The sequence below is a fragment of the Wolffia australiana genome, chromosome 4 (genome assembly GCF_029677425.1).
Source record: "Wolffia australiana isolate 7733 chromosome 4, ASM2967742v1".
NCBI lineage: Eukaryota > Viridiplantae > Streptophyta > Magnoliopsida > Alismatales > Araceae > Wolffia > Wolffia australiana.
Genome location: NC_135838.1, coordinates 5,126,204 through 5,141,162, shown reverse-complemented (window position 1 = coordinate 5,141,162; position 14,959 = coordinate 5,126,204).

Here is a 14,959-nt window from a genome sequence, read left to right as displayed (position 1 = left end):
ATAACTACCCATGTTATTGTGCGTCATGCTTAATTTATAGACCCTTCAACATTATGTGTTTCTGGATTTGGTATGTTCACCAGAAGAAGGTTAATATTCCAGGTTGGTTTCTTTCGCAAAAAAAATACTGCTGGTTGGTTCCTTATCTACACTATATTATATAGTTTTATAGATGTTGAGGCCTATTCGGCTTTACTTTGATTGGCCCGATAGGCATACAGAAACGCTAGCAAATAATACAGCTTTGTTAATAATTACCCATATTATTGTGCTTCATGCTTAAATTATAAACCGCTCAACATTATGTGTTTCTTGATTTGGTATGTCTACCAGAAGAAGGTTAATATTGCAGGTTGGTTTCTTTCACAAAAGAAAATAATGCAGGTCGGCTCCTTATATACACCATATTATATAGTTTTAGAGATGTTGATTGATGTAGCCCGGAAGCCTCTAAAGCTTTTTTAGGCCTATTGGTCTTTACTGTGATTGGCCCAATAGGCATGAAGAAAAGCTAGCAAATATACAGCTTTGGTAATAATTACTCGTTATTCTGTTTCATGCTTAGTTTATAAACATTTCAACATTATGTGTTTCTTGATTTGGTATCTTCACCATAAGAAAGTTAATAAAGCAGGTTATTTTCTTTCACAAAGCACCATATCTTCTTGAATTATTGCACCCTATACAAGGCACCACGCCCTACTTGCTTATTATACAATGGTGATTGTTGATTGAGACACACCTCCCTATTATCCAACCTTATAGATTTAAGGGCTGTAGTGGTGGTTATGTAGACTTGGGACACAACTTCTTCCCGAATATGTAGGCTTTGAGGATTCAAGACCTAAGTTTTACACATGTTCCTGCATTGAGGTTATGTCAAGTGTTATGATAATAAGCTTTGGATTTAGCTTTAAGTTCTACCTTATGGTTGGAAGTAACTATGTTTAGATTGGATAAAACTATTTAAAATCACTTTTAAATCCAAACGATGGAATTATATAGCTTATCATACATCCGACATTATGTTCAAATTTTATTAATATAAATCATATCCATTGATACAAATTATGCATGTGATGAAATACAGACATGTGCAATGATAGTAAATCATGATTACCCTAAATGATGTTCCGTTGAACTCTTACCATATACATTGTATGATGAGGTATCTAAAAAGACTATCAGATAACACTATTTACTCATGCTCATATGATAAGGATGGTTGATCTTCAAACCATTTGTGTGGAGGCACTAAGGATAGATGGTGTTATTTGGAGGAAAAGTTTTTTGTATTGATCCACATAAATTTTGGATGGTTCTATACCAAAATGTTAACAAAATTTATTCATATCATGAATGTATAAGCTGTTCTTGAACTTGAGACACTCAAGAAGTTACGTGGGTAGAAGGTTATTTTTCACTACAACCGAAGAGTCTTTAATCATAGGATTTTGAACACCATTAGCTCTTACGTAGTTACTGCTGGGTTTTTCAGGCTTTGATTGATTGCAGAAAACTCTATTGAAGAGTTTCTGCAAGTCGTTAATATGTTTGACCTCCATATGTGTCCACACCATTGATGTGATGATGGATCTCTTCTTCTTCTCCAAATCTTCTTGGAGATCCAGTAAGCCTTATCACCATCAAGTCTCACTAGTGGAATGAGTGGAATGAGTGGAATGAGAAGAAATGAAGACGGAGGGTTGTCCAAGTTTGTATGCCATTAATATTGGTATATATCTTGAGTATCCATCAAATAAAAATATTTAAAATACATGTTTAGAGACTTATGATCGATGCATTGTGATCTCATAGTAATTCAATAAGTCGTTGCACATATTCAGGGGCTTCAATATAATAATTAATAAGAACTTATATAATGGAAGTGTTATTGGCTTGATGGGCACATTGTATCCATCAGCAATACGTATGTAAAGATGATTGGGTGGTCAAGATGAGATTGTCTACCCTCAATATGAGGAGACAACTCAAGAGAGACAATATGATGAAACCCTTGACCAACGTTGTAATAACATCATAAAGGTTTTTATATGATTTTCCATATGTCGAAGTATCAATTATGATGATTTATTAGGGTTAACAGTTGACCACACTGCAGTGGATGAGAGATTTCATAATAAGGAGTTGTCACACATATTATATAGATTAGCGCATAACATGTTGGTGACTTGACATATCAATTAGATTAAATAAGTCTACAATCAAATAATTTTATATTATCCATTCAATGAGATGACGAAGTTAACAAATAAAGAGTTATTAGGACTATGGAATTGTTAAATATATTATACATGGTAATCAAGGGTCACACAAGTAAGATTTGTTGTATGTCAAAATAATATATTGATGAAAACTTTTAGTAAAATATTGGAAGACATAAAGCCCCAAATTAAATACATCCATGCTTATTTTCTTTGGGTGCCTCCTTCTCCCTCTCTTCTTGGGCGTCCTTGATATATATTATGTGGCGTTCAAGATATATGAGATGCGTAAGAGAGGCATTTAAAATGAATTGTGATGATATCTTAAATTTAAAATCATGGTTTTAAAATTTATATTCTAATTTTTTTTATTCAAAGGAACCTCCAGATGGACATTAAAAATATCCATATATAATAACTCTATCAAATAATATTTATGAGGAACATGGATGATCTTGTGTCAATTCGTGTAGAGGGATGGATGTCATGCACTCTTTAGGGAGAGAGTTCAATGAGTTGATCAATACCAATTCCTGAGCTGTATAAAATTTAAATCTGAATCAAGTTGGTTAAGTAAGCCTAATATATGAAACATAGAAAAGATATTATCTTAGATACAAAAATAAGTTCACAAGGGTAATTAGACGGTCAATGTAGGATCATCCATCATCAATATAGATGAGATTCACTCCAGGAAGGAGAAACAATTGATTCCCTAGATAGTGTAGTGGAAATCTAGGAGAATTTATTCTCCAATGATTTTTTACACATTAATAGTAACTAGAATGAGAAATTAGGGCTTGAAAATCTTATCATACGAGAATTTTTTTAATGTTTTAAGTTCCCTTTTAAGGGTACTATCATTATGGACAACCTAAGAGTTTTTGGTGGCTCATGTCAGTCCCCCCTTGTAACATTTCACGACACTATTGAAGTCTCAATGTTCATTTTTGTATTTTCAAAGGTATTATCATTATGGATGACCATAGATCTTTAGTGGCATATATACTGCCCCCATTGTAACCTTAATGTGCATTATTAAAATATTATTTTTATTGATAAACATGTTTATCCCCTTCGATTTTGATCCCTAATTTATCAAAATCATGTGTGTAATTAATTTCTGTTGTTGGCTTTTGAGTTTAAGCAATAAATTTATAAAAATATTTACTCAACAACAATCCGACTTGTTAGTGATGAGGAAGGATTTTCTCCACAGTGAATGGTGATTAGTAAGTTTATATATAGTATTTAAATGGTGATTAAAATATGAGGAAGGGTATTTATACAATATGAGGTAGAGAGATATCTAGCATGATTCATAAAAAGGATAATGGATAGGAGATAGTGAGAGGAGAGGGAGAGAATGAGAAAGAGAGAGGGCGATAATGAGAAAGAGAGAGGGCATGATGAAGTGAGGATGATGAGATAAGGAGGCAGATAGAGAGATGAGTGAGGATATAAATGTTTATGCAAGTGGGATTGCACAAGATGATGATGCAAGCCGGTGATTGGAAGGGAGTATATGTGATGAAATTAACAAGGCATGATGAGATGGTATAATGAGATGGATCTACTCTAAAATGGCGTCAAAGATGAAGCAATATATGGCAAGAAGACTTACCCTAGGTCCTTATATTCCACTAGGACCATGGAAATTTATGTTTTCTGGTGTGTTCCTTCACTTCTATGTTCCATTTCATAAATCACCCACGACACTAAGATGAACATTTGATGGATCATTAAACTCACTCTCTTTCAATCATGCCATAAATTTAGGAAGCAAGTTTTAATATGTTTTTTTTTAAATTATCGGTGTCTCATCTTGTAGATATCTGGATTTGAAGTTGGATCCGTATTGGGCATTGATTTGATCCAAAATCTTCTTTCTCCTCATCACCAACGCATCACCTCTTGGGTTTGTATCATTAATTCTCCAATATTCAAAACAATGATTGGCTCCAATTTTATCCATTATATCAAGATCTAGAAATCAGAAAATTGATGGAAATATATGTGGCCGGCAAGCCAATCACACATTCCACATCTCGTTCCATGTTCATTAATAGAACATATTCATTATAGTGCACATGTGATGCTTATAATGAATACATGATCAGACTTAGTGAATTATGATGATATCGTAATACGGAGATTACTAGTCTTTAAGCATATGTTTTAAATATTTCTATTTAAAGGATACGCGAGAAGGACATCAAAGTATCTGATAGAATAGCTCTATTTAGCCCCACTCATATGATGAGTATGGTCAGTCCCGTAGCCATTAGTGTGGAGACACTAAGGATAGATAGTGGGTGCTCTTTAGTGAAAAGAGTTCACTGAATTGATCCGTATGAATCCCTAAATGGTATTATACCAAACTTTCAATCAGGTTGATTCACATCATGGTTCTGAAAGTGGTCCTTAGACATGATACATCAAAGACATCTTGTGGGCGGACAGTTGTACTTTGACTATGGCCAACGAGTCTCTAATCATGGGATTCTAAATGGTCTTAGTTCGGGTACATCAAGAAGTTCACGAAGACGATTGAGTGGTCAAGATGGGATCGTCCACTCTCAATATAGGATGTGATAGCTCAAGGAAGATGATGCGATGAAGTCCCTAGCCAAGGCAGACAAATATTGGAGAAGAGTTCTTCAATGATTTATGAATGCATTAGTACTAACTCGGATGACTGATTAGGGTTTGACATTTGATCACACCCTAAGTCATCCAAGGACCGTCAAGTGGATAAGGAACTATACATACATGGTAACTGATGATGAACAGGTTCCATAAGTGAGTCGATACACACTCCTTTGTATCTTCTAGAACACGAGGTGTAACTTGGCACCCCACGTGTTGGAGACTCGACCTATCGATTGGGTTAAACTGATCCGACATTAATTAATCAATATGATGATATAGTTGATTAATTTGGAAGACCAATAAAGGTTATTGGGCAGCTGGAGTCGTTAACTATGAAAAATATCCATTTTGTATAAATAGGGGAAGGCCCTGAACGAAATTTAACCAGGTTAGAATTATTCAGGGGCCTTCCCCTTCTTCTCCATTCTCTCCACACCCCTCTCCATGCCCGATGCGATCAGAGTGGTGTAACGACGATGGTGTAGATAGAATGGGGCTCGTCAAGGAGGAGGAGATTTGACGTGCTAAGGATTGCGTGGATACGTCTAGAGGCTGTACACATGAGCAGCTTGACTCATCTCACTCCGAGATCCAAGTAATCATTGATGCGATCCATGCAAAGGTACTTTGTTTCAATTGTTTTGTTGATAACGTTCGATTCGTTCAAGACTTCTGTTGAGAATCGTTTTGATTTGTTCATCCAGATCTAGGCCTCTAGAACCAACAAAAATACCATGTGGCCCTACATAAAAAGATACATAAGGACTACAATTAAAAAATTAATGAATATGTGACATGGTGACGCTTATATGTGTTAGTTTCTACATGCCTTGATTTAGATGAACAACCCAAAACGATCCATAGTGGAAGAATTTAACGAATCATAATGGCAATGACAAAATGATGAAATGAATCACCTCACCACAAATCGCATCCATGATTTCTTTGATTCTCGAACGAGTCACGTGGAGCTGCTTATGTGTGCAGCCTCTAGAAGTATCCACACGGTCCTCAGCACATTGAATCTCCTTCACATTGATGAGCTACATTCAACCCCTGTTAATGTTGTTACGTTGTCCCGATCCCATTAGGAATAGAGAGGAGCCATGGGGAGAAGAGAGAAGAAGGGAAAGACCTACGAAAAATTCTTGCATAAGTAAATTTTGTTCAGGGCTTTCTCCTATTTTTACTTAGTGGGTATTTTTTAGAAAACCCCAAAAAATTTAGTATATCTTCCGATGTCCAAAAGACCATTTGTGTCTGACCCTCTAGGTTCATGTATCAGTCTAGTTAACGACTCAAGCGGCCTTCCAAATTAATTACCCACATCATTGTATAGATTAATTAATGTCTGATAGATTTAACCCAATCGATAGGTTGAGTCTCTAACACGTGGTGTGCCAAGCTGCATCTCGTGCGCTAGAAGATACAAAGCAGTGTATATCAACTCACTTGTGGAACCTGTTCACCAACAGTTATCGTGCACGTATAGTCCCTCATCATCTTGACACTCCTAGGATGACTTATGGTATGGTCACCTGTCAAACCCTAACCGTTCATCTGAGTCAGTACTAATGCATTCAAAAATCATCGGAGAACTCTTCTCTGATATTTTACTACCTTGGCAAAGGACTTCATTGCATAATCTTTAAACAAAAGGGATGAGTTCTTCAAATGACATACAAATGAAATTCACCCAAGCTAGAATTGTTCAAGGGCCTTTCCCTTCTCCCTTCTCCGATGAACATAAGATTTGTCACATCTTTTTCCAAGGGTGGAGAATCCCATCTAAATCGCCCAATCATCTTCGTGAACTTCTTGACGCACACAAAATAAGACTGTTTACAATCTCATGATTAGGGACTCATAGGTCTTAGTCAAAGTACAATTGTCAGTCCACAAGACATCTTAAGTGTCTCTGGTATAAAGAGCACTTACACAATCGTGACATGAACCAACATGATCGACAGTTTAGTATATTACCGTTAGGGATTTGTACGGATCAATTCAGGGAACTCTTTCCACTAAAGAGGACCCACTATTTATCTTTAAAGTCTCCACACAAATGGCCATGGGAATGACAATACTTATCATATGAACGACACATGCACTATAAGAAATATGTTCTATTAATGAACATGGAATGACAATGGAATGTGTGATTGGCTTTCCAACTAAATATGTTTCCATCAATCTGCACACTACGTCTCAATTAATTAAATTTAGTCCAACATTGCATGGCCACATGTCATTGTCGTCGCAAAAATTCTGCAAATGAATTATTGAAGTAGTAATGGCATAATGTAGCGATGCAGTTTGGTTGCACCATGTGATGTGACTTGCAATTATCCACCACTGAAATCACGCAATCCAAGCACACAACTATTTTTTAATTTTTTAAGGCATTCATTACATTTTGGTTTTGTACAATCGCATTGCCTACAATCATAATTTTTCCATTTTTTATTGGTCAACATCAACCCAAAAGTAATTCCATAATGAAGTATTTTAAAAATTATTAAGTGCAATAATCATTTTTTAAAAGTGGTGTTTTGTCATCATGAGATCAAATTGAATGGCAAGATGTGCCAAGGAAGAAAGATAAGGCACAAAACCATTTATTAATTGCTAAAATATGTAATATACTTTAGAAAAATATAAGATATATAGTTTGACTTTGAAAAATAATATATCCATTAGTGTCAGGCCATAAAATTATAAAAACTATATTTCATACTCGATAGATTATTTTTTAAGAAGATGTGAATTTTTTAAGAAAAAGACCAAAACTATAAAAAATCAGAATATCACTAGAAAATAAAAGTAGTCATTTTTGAATAAAAAACACACATGAATAATCAATTTAATATAAATAAACATATAGATATATTGATATTTACTAATAATTAGAGTTATATCATTCTCCTTGTCAGAGAGTTCTCCAATGCATATTCAAGAAACCAAAAACCCAAAAGGGACTTAAGTATTGAAGAGGCTGGCCAGTTCTATGTACTGAATAATTGGTAGGTTCAGATAGACCAGGGCTTGTGCCTTCAAGTCATGGTTCTACATTGTTTATTGGTTAAGGTTGTGTGAGTCTCCGTACACTCAGATCAATTTATTCTTATCAACACTCATCTCACATATATTAATCTTGTCCATATCATATTAACATAGTATCCATCTACTCATCATCATTATTCATTATTCCCTCTTTTAATTATGTATATTAATTAATGATTATGTATATTTAACTTCAACATTTTCTCATCTCATCATATTTTTAATCATCCCCTAATTAATATTTAAAAATGGATTAAATTCCAAATATCCATTCCCTATAGAGACAACCCTTCACCATCACTAGCAGGTCGATTTTCGTTTACAAGTGAAGGTCTTATAAATTTTATTGATTGACTCAAATATCAACAACATACTCTTGGGCCGAACTTGCATTCATCGTTTATCAGTATTTTTTATATTAATTTTAGCATTCCATTTTTATTCATTTTATTATACTTCATGAATCATCTTTCATGAATGTTACATGAACTCTTTATTAATAAAGCTACAAGTTATTACTTTATTTCGTCAAAGGTTGTGGAAGAGCTTGAATTAGGAATCATGCATCAAGGGAAAATATATGGAAATAAAAAAATCCAGGCTTGATTGTCTTTTGTAGTGACGAATGGTGTATTCAATAAGTAATGTGCCATGTCATTAGTATGCATATGTGACATCGAATTACTTGAAATGAATGGGAATGTTTTGCAAATTCATATCAAATAAAAATGTGATGTATGTTATAATGTGTTTCAAAATGCAGTTGAGTTTGTGATGTAAACCAGAAGTCCATTTTTTGAGGTTCAATAGCAAGTGGTTCCTAAAATATTGAAACTTCTTAGGGATGGGGAAAATATTTTTGTTCATTCGCCAACATGCAAATGAACACGAAGGAACATGAACACGAACGGTCAAAATTGGACACAAACATGTTTGTGAATTGTTCACAAACAGGTGGCATTCCCAAGGTAATGTTATTTGCAATATAAATAGTTATTTTTTACTCTATTAGACAGAGAGAGGGAGAACTGATGTAATACGACTGCACCAGGATTGACGGTTCGTATTACAACACAATACAAAATGGTGAATTGTTTAAGGTCTATTTAGATGTCGTGTAAATAGAGAGAAACTCTGAATGAGCAATATACGACATCATTTAACTCGAGTGAACGATCAATGAATTCCACTAAGAGAGAGAGTAATCAGGTCAGACTCCCAGTGACCCTCAAGACTAATTAAGGTGACTACGGCGTAAGGGGCGTTTGATGGCCCTCGGTTGTTCCAATTCTAAAAACCAACGAGTAGTCTTCTACCTCAATGAATCCCTAACTCACGACAAGTGGCTAACCTATTTCAATTATCGTCTTCGTCCTAGACAGAGGAACTGATAGGGGAAGACTGCACTGCATTGAGTAATAATACTAAAATGTAATGGGGAGGGAAGTGAGAAGATACCTGAGCAATGCGAGTCCGTTGGCAGGAAATCAGGATCGATTGAATTTGGTGACGACGACGCAGCACACGAGGGATCAGGGTCACGGGCGCGATGAGGCACGCGTCAAAGGTTGACCATGGCACGTGGTAGCGCAAAGGCTGGCCGTAGGCGCGGAGGCAGGACGGCACCGGTGTAGGCGCGCAAGGGCGAGCGCGCAAAAGGAGGGTCGTAGGCGTGCGGCTGGGGCGGGGCGAGGTCTGCTGGCGCGCGGTAGCGCGTGGGTGGACTGCTGGCGTGAAGGTCGGCGACGCTGATGCCGGTACGCGCGCGAGGGCACTTGGGAAGGGACCAGGACTCGCGGCCGCAGGCAAAGGCGAGGGCTACCTGCGTGCAGGGGTGTGCAGAAGCGTGACCGCGAGCGCGGGGCCAAGCTGGAGGCCGGTGCGGGCGCAGGACGGCACGGGACGCCGGCTCCAGCACGGGCAGCGTGGGGTGTGGGTGCGCGCGTGCGGATGTGAGCGAGGGTGGAGAGAGGTTGGGTGTCCCCTGGTTATCCGGCAGGGCTGATGGCCGCAAGATCGCCAAGAATGGGTAGGCCAATCTTGATTCTTGGATCTTCTTGTCGGCAAGAACGGGCGGCTCCAAGCGACTGAGTTGCTGATGATGGGAGGTGACGTCGACGCGTCCTCGGAGTGATCTCAATGAGGAGACGATGACGATGATGACTCCCCGAAACTACAAAGCTTGAATCTTCAAGAAATCTATCAGAACAGGCGCAGGTCATCCCGGCAGCGTCGAAGCGGCCTCAACAAGGTCTCAACGAGTAATCTCAATGAGGTCGTTGTTGGCGACGGCTCACGGAGTAGTCTCGATGTGAGGAGGGGCAAGGGAAACCACGTTCCCACGACTATCTAACTCCTATCTAATTCTCTCTAAGCACTAAGGTAGAAAAGAAGAACACAATTTTCAATCTTCAAAACGCCTTCTTCACTTGGGGCATGCTATCCCCTTATATAGGGAGGATAGGTGCCAAGTGACGTCTCTAGAGGAGGAACCGTCGTGAGACATGGTCCATCCTCTAGTCACAGTTACAACTAAGAATTGAAAAATAATGTGTACAAGGCCTAAACACAACGTCCCGGTCCGTAAGTTCAATAAAACGAAAATAAAACCAAAATTAGGCGCGAAATGAAATGCTACTTATGCGGGATACTTGAACGCAGGGTGGCGAGCGTTGGTGCGAGCATCCCGGTGTGGTTGGACTCTTCCCGTCCTGGCATCGTCCCGATGGTCCCCCATCAAGAACAGTGATCTCTCTCTCTCTCTCCACCGTCCTCTCTCGCCTCTTGTGCCCCTCCCCTCTCGTTCCCCACCTCTCCGCTCCCTCCCTCCCTCCTCTCTCTCACTCACTCTCTCGTGTCTCCCTCCCTCTCCCTGAAACCCTTTCTCCCGTGCCCTCTATCTCTCTCTTTATCTCTCTATCTATCAATCTATCTATCTCTCTATCTATCTATCAATCTATATCTCTCTCTTCGCTCCCCTCTTCCCTGCCCACCCTTTCTCTCTCTCTCTCTCTTGCTCTATCCCCTCTCCCATGCTCCACTCTCTCTCTCTCTCTCTCTCTCTCTCTCTCTCTCTCTCTTTATCTCTCTGATCATAATTTTTTTATTGTTTCTAAAAAGCGTAGCATTCGTGTTCGTTCATGAAAAACCCGAACAGTGTTTGTTCGACGCCATACAGGGAATTTCCCATCCCTATTTCTTCTAGAGGCTCACAAGATTTGTCCAAATAGTGCCTACAAATCCATAAGATCCTCTAACACATTTTCTTTGATAGAATCCTATAAAATATTATTCTTCTTCCTGCGTAATATTTCTGCTACACATCTTTAGAGGTGAAGATCTTGTATTTTGTCTTGTGATAATCTTTGTGAGCCACACAATATCTTTTGATAGATTCTAGAAGCCCTAGAAACTGCAAAAATCTATGTTCAGGCGTATCAAGCTTATGATCATGTGCTTCATCTTCCTAATGTTTTTTTTTTAATGGCGAAAACACAGTTCCGGTACAACCAACCTAGGGGCTGTGCTCGGAGATTGATCCAGACGTAGCATGGATGCCATAGAGGGGGTTTTATATGTGTAGAGATTAAGTATTTTTAAGAATTTAAAGGCGTGGGGCGAGCATAAATATCCCGATGACACAAGGACCTGTCTCAGCTGCGCATGTCTTGTCAATGTTGTTTTTCCCAATTTTATGTTATCTTTTGAAGGACAAGATCATAATGCAAAACCCTGAATCCTTATACCGTAATTTTGAAGGGGGATTATTGAAGTATATGTTTGTTGAGAAACATGTTTCTCCCTTTTAAGTATTCTCATTTTAGATATTGTTACAGTGCTCGTGGACTCGAGCACAACCCCCTTGTGGACTCAAGGATTGGAGATGCTAGTTTTGTGAATTCGAGACTTGGCTGCTCCAAGTAGAGCAAGGCTTGTGGATTCAAGTCACGTTCCTACATTGTTCTTGTGCCAAGGATTCATCACTTTTTTTTGAGATCCCTTTTTTAAATAAAGAAGACCATTCAAAAGGTTCAACTTTTGATTGCCTTCAATCATATCAAGAGGTTTCCAACTTGAACAAACAAAAATATGATTTCACGTATTTTTTAATAAATATTTTACTTCCATTTATCTCTATCCCTAGTTTTGTGGCCTTAAAAAACATGTTGGATAATATTTTGAAAATATTTAAGAAACCTTTAGAACTACAACATCTACCATAAAATGAATAAATCATGTTTGTAATATCAATTTGTAATCAAACTATTTATTTTTCATTCAAGAAGAAACCGATTAATTGAGTTTTTGAAGAAAACAAATATACTTTAGAAATAGATAGTAATCATAAGTTGGGTCTCACAGATAAGCTTGAAGTAGTCAATCACTTCAAATTACTCATCATCATTTTTATTATTCAAGTGGTTTTTAGGAAATAATACTACTTTCCATAACAAAACCATTTGTATTATTTTAATCAACCCGATTCATAGTTAACTTTGATGATTTTTTGTATTTAGAAAAGGGAACACCACTCATGTGCATATGCATTCTTAGCTCCTAGACATTGCAACTCTTCCTAATATCCAGAGATAATGAGTTTCTCTTAAACATAAATTCTATGATTTGTCTTATTGAAAGCATGATCTGAAATATGATATTTTTAAACAGTAGACACTGCATAACATATAATATTGTATGGTCTATCGGCCAATCACAGGATACATATATCAGCCTTGCAAGGACTAACTGAAAAAATAGAAATTTTTCCTGACGATATGAATTCTCCTCATTATTAAAAGATAATGAAATTTAGACAAAAGTTTGAAATAAACATTTTTTAATTTTAAACATGACATAAAATCCATATCTGCTTCTCTAGTAGGTGTTTTATTGATTGACATTTCTTTTACAAAATAAAGTTCCAAATACATGTTCCAAACTGAATCTCTACACCTCAAGACGTATCTGGAAATCCATCTATCTCTCTTTATTGATAGAGTATTCTCTCTCTCTCTCCATGTACACATTTCAATCTATCATAAACAAACATTCTATTTTTTCCTTTTCTTTTTTTTATCTCATTTGATGTATCTCTCAGTTTGTATCCTCGTCAAAAGGATGTGTCAATTTAGGTCTCCATCCATCTAAACTCTCTCTTAATCTAGCCCTCCTTCAAACAAGTTCCTAGGAGACTCTAAACTTATTTCTCCCACGCATTTAGTTGTTTAAGAAAAATTCAAGCATATTTTAACTCAACTAAATATCATTTTCTTCATTTTTTTCCATAAATGAATTCAATGTTAACTTTATCAAATTCAGTAAACTAGGTAAAACAACTATTTAAATTAATTAATAAATAGATGACACGATGGATTCAACCCATCAACACGAAAATCCTTAAATGCGATCAGAATAAAAGATTGATAGAATCGTTCCAAGTTTAATATCAGACCTCCATTTTTTCCTACAGGTGGTACACGCTACGACCATCATTCTGATTTTCTCATCCATTCTGTTTGGGGATGAGAAGTTCAGTATTCATCATTGGATGAACAAAAAGCCAAAAAAAATTTCTTAGTGTTTGATTCGTTTATGACCTTCACAAATGGACCACTATTTGGTCAATATGAAGAATGTATGGAACACTTTTTTATCTATGAAAAATCTAAGTTTGTTGATAGCGGCTATCAATTACTTTTGGTAATTCTATTTTTCATATTTTAGATAGTTATAAATATCTATTTTTAGATAATTCTAACGTTGATGTTATAAACTTTATTGGATATCATTATATTTAAATCATTTTTATGTTTATGATACAAATCTTATTGGATTGAGCATTAATTATTTTTAAAATTATTTTTAATGTCAACGTTATAAACCTTACTAGATATAGACATCAACGACTGATTGCTTCTCCTCCTTGACTACTAACACAGAATTGGGATGAGTCTATTGTGATAAAATCATGATTTTATTGTGATAACAGCAGTGTATGCAAAACTTTAGTTACCTACATTGGTGTTGAAATTAACATAGTTTCACAATAACCTTCTTTTCTTCCTTTTAAATAATCCATTATAACCATGTAGAGAAAAATATTACTCAAAATACCATTTCCTCCACATAAATCCTAGAAATAGCTCCTGGTGAAAGTCCTACAAATTAAACTCAATTCTATAGAAAACCCTAAGTACCTATCCTAGAAGATCAGAAGAATAATAATTAAAATTAAAATGGTCGAGGACAAGTGAAAATTTTCGTCTTATAGTTCCCCTGAGCTGTTATTCTGATTTGTGAACACTATTGTCATTATTTTTCTTTGTTCGTGTTCCTATGCAAAGATTTTCATGTTATCAAACTAATAAAACATTTTTACCCTTCCCTAATTCTGCCCTTTGTCATATACAAATGACTGAACATAGACAATGACAAAATATGGACAAATGACGACCAAGACGACAACAAATCCTCCGAATGGATGACTGAACTGATGGGCATTCAGTCCCATATCTTCCAGTCGCCTGATAATCTAGAGTGTAGGGGTTTTACTTCGTCGTTGATAACTGAGATTATTCAATAAAAATATATTTAACCATACTTACTTAAGAATATTAAGTTACTGATAAGTGCAGATTGTCTCCACAGGGAAAGATGATAAAGGAATTAGTTTTCTCACTATTGTGGTTATCGTTACGAGAAGAGATAAATACTAGAATAGAATAGGCGAGATAGTGATATCGATAAAATATAAGTAGAATTACGTGAAGGCGTATGAGAATAAGGTAGAGGATGTGAAGCATACGACAGTGATCGAATGCACAAATGGTATAATGGTAAAGATAGAGATGAGATAATGGCGATGTAAGTAAGTGAAATGATAAATGAAAAGATGATAACAAACTATGATTATGATAACGATGATGTCTGGAGAGAAAGAATGTAAAGTAAGGACACTTACCTTAGATCCTAACATTTTGGTAGGATCACGGTGATTTACAAATGCTAGTAAGATCCCC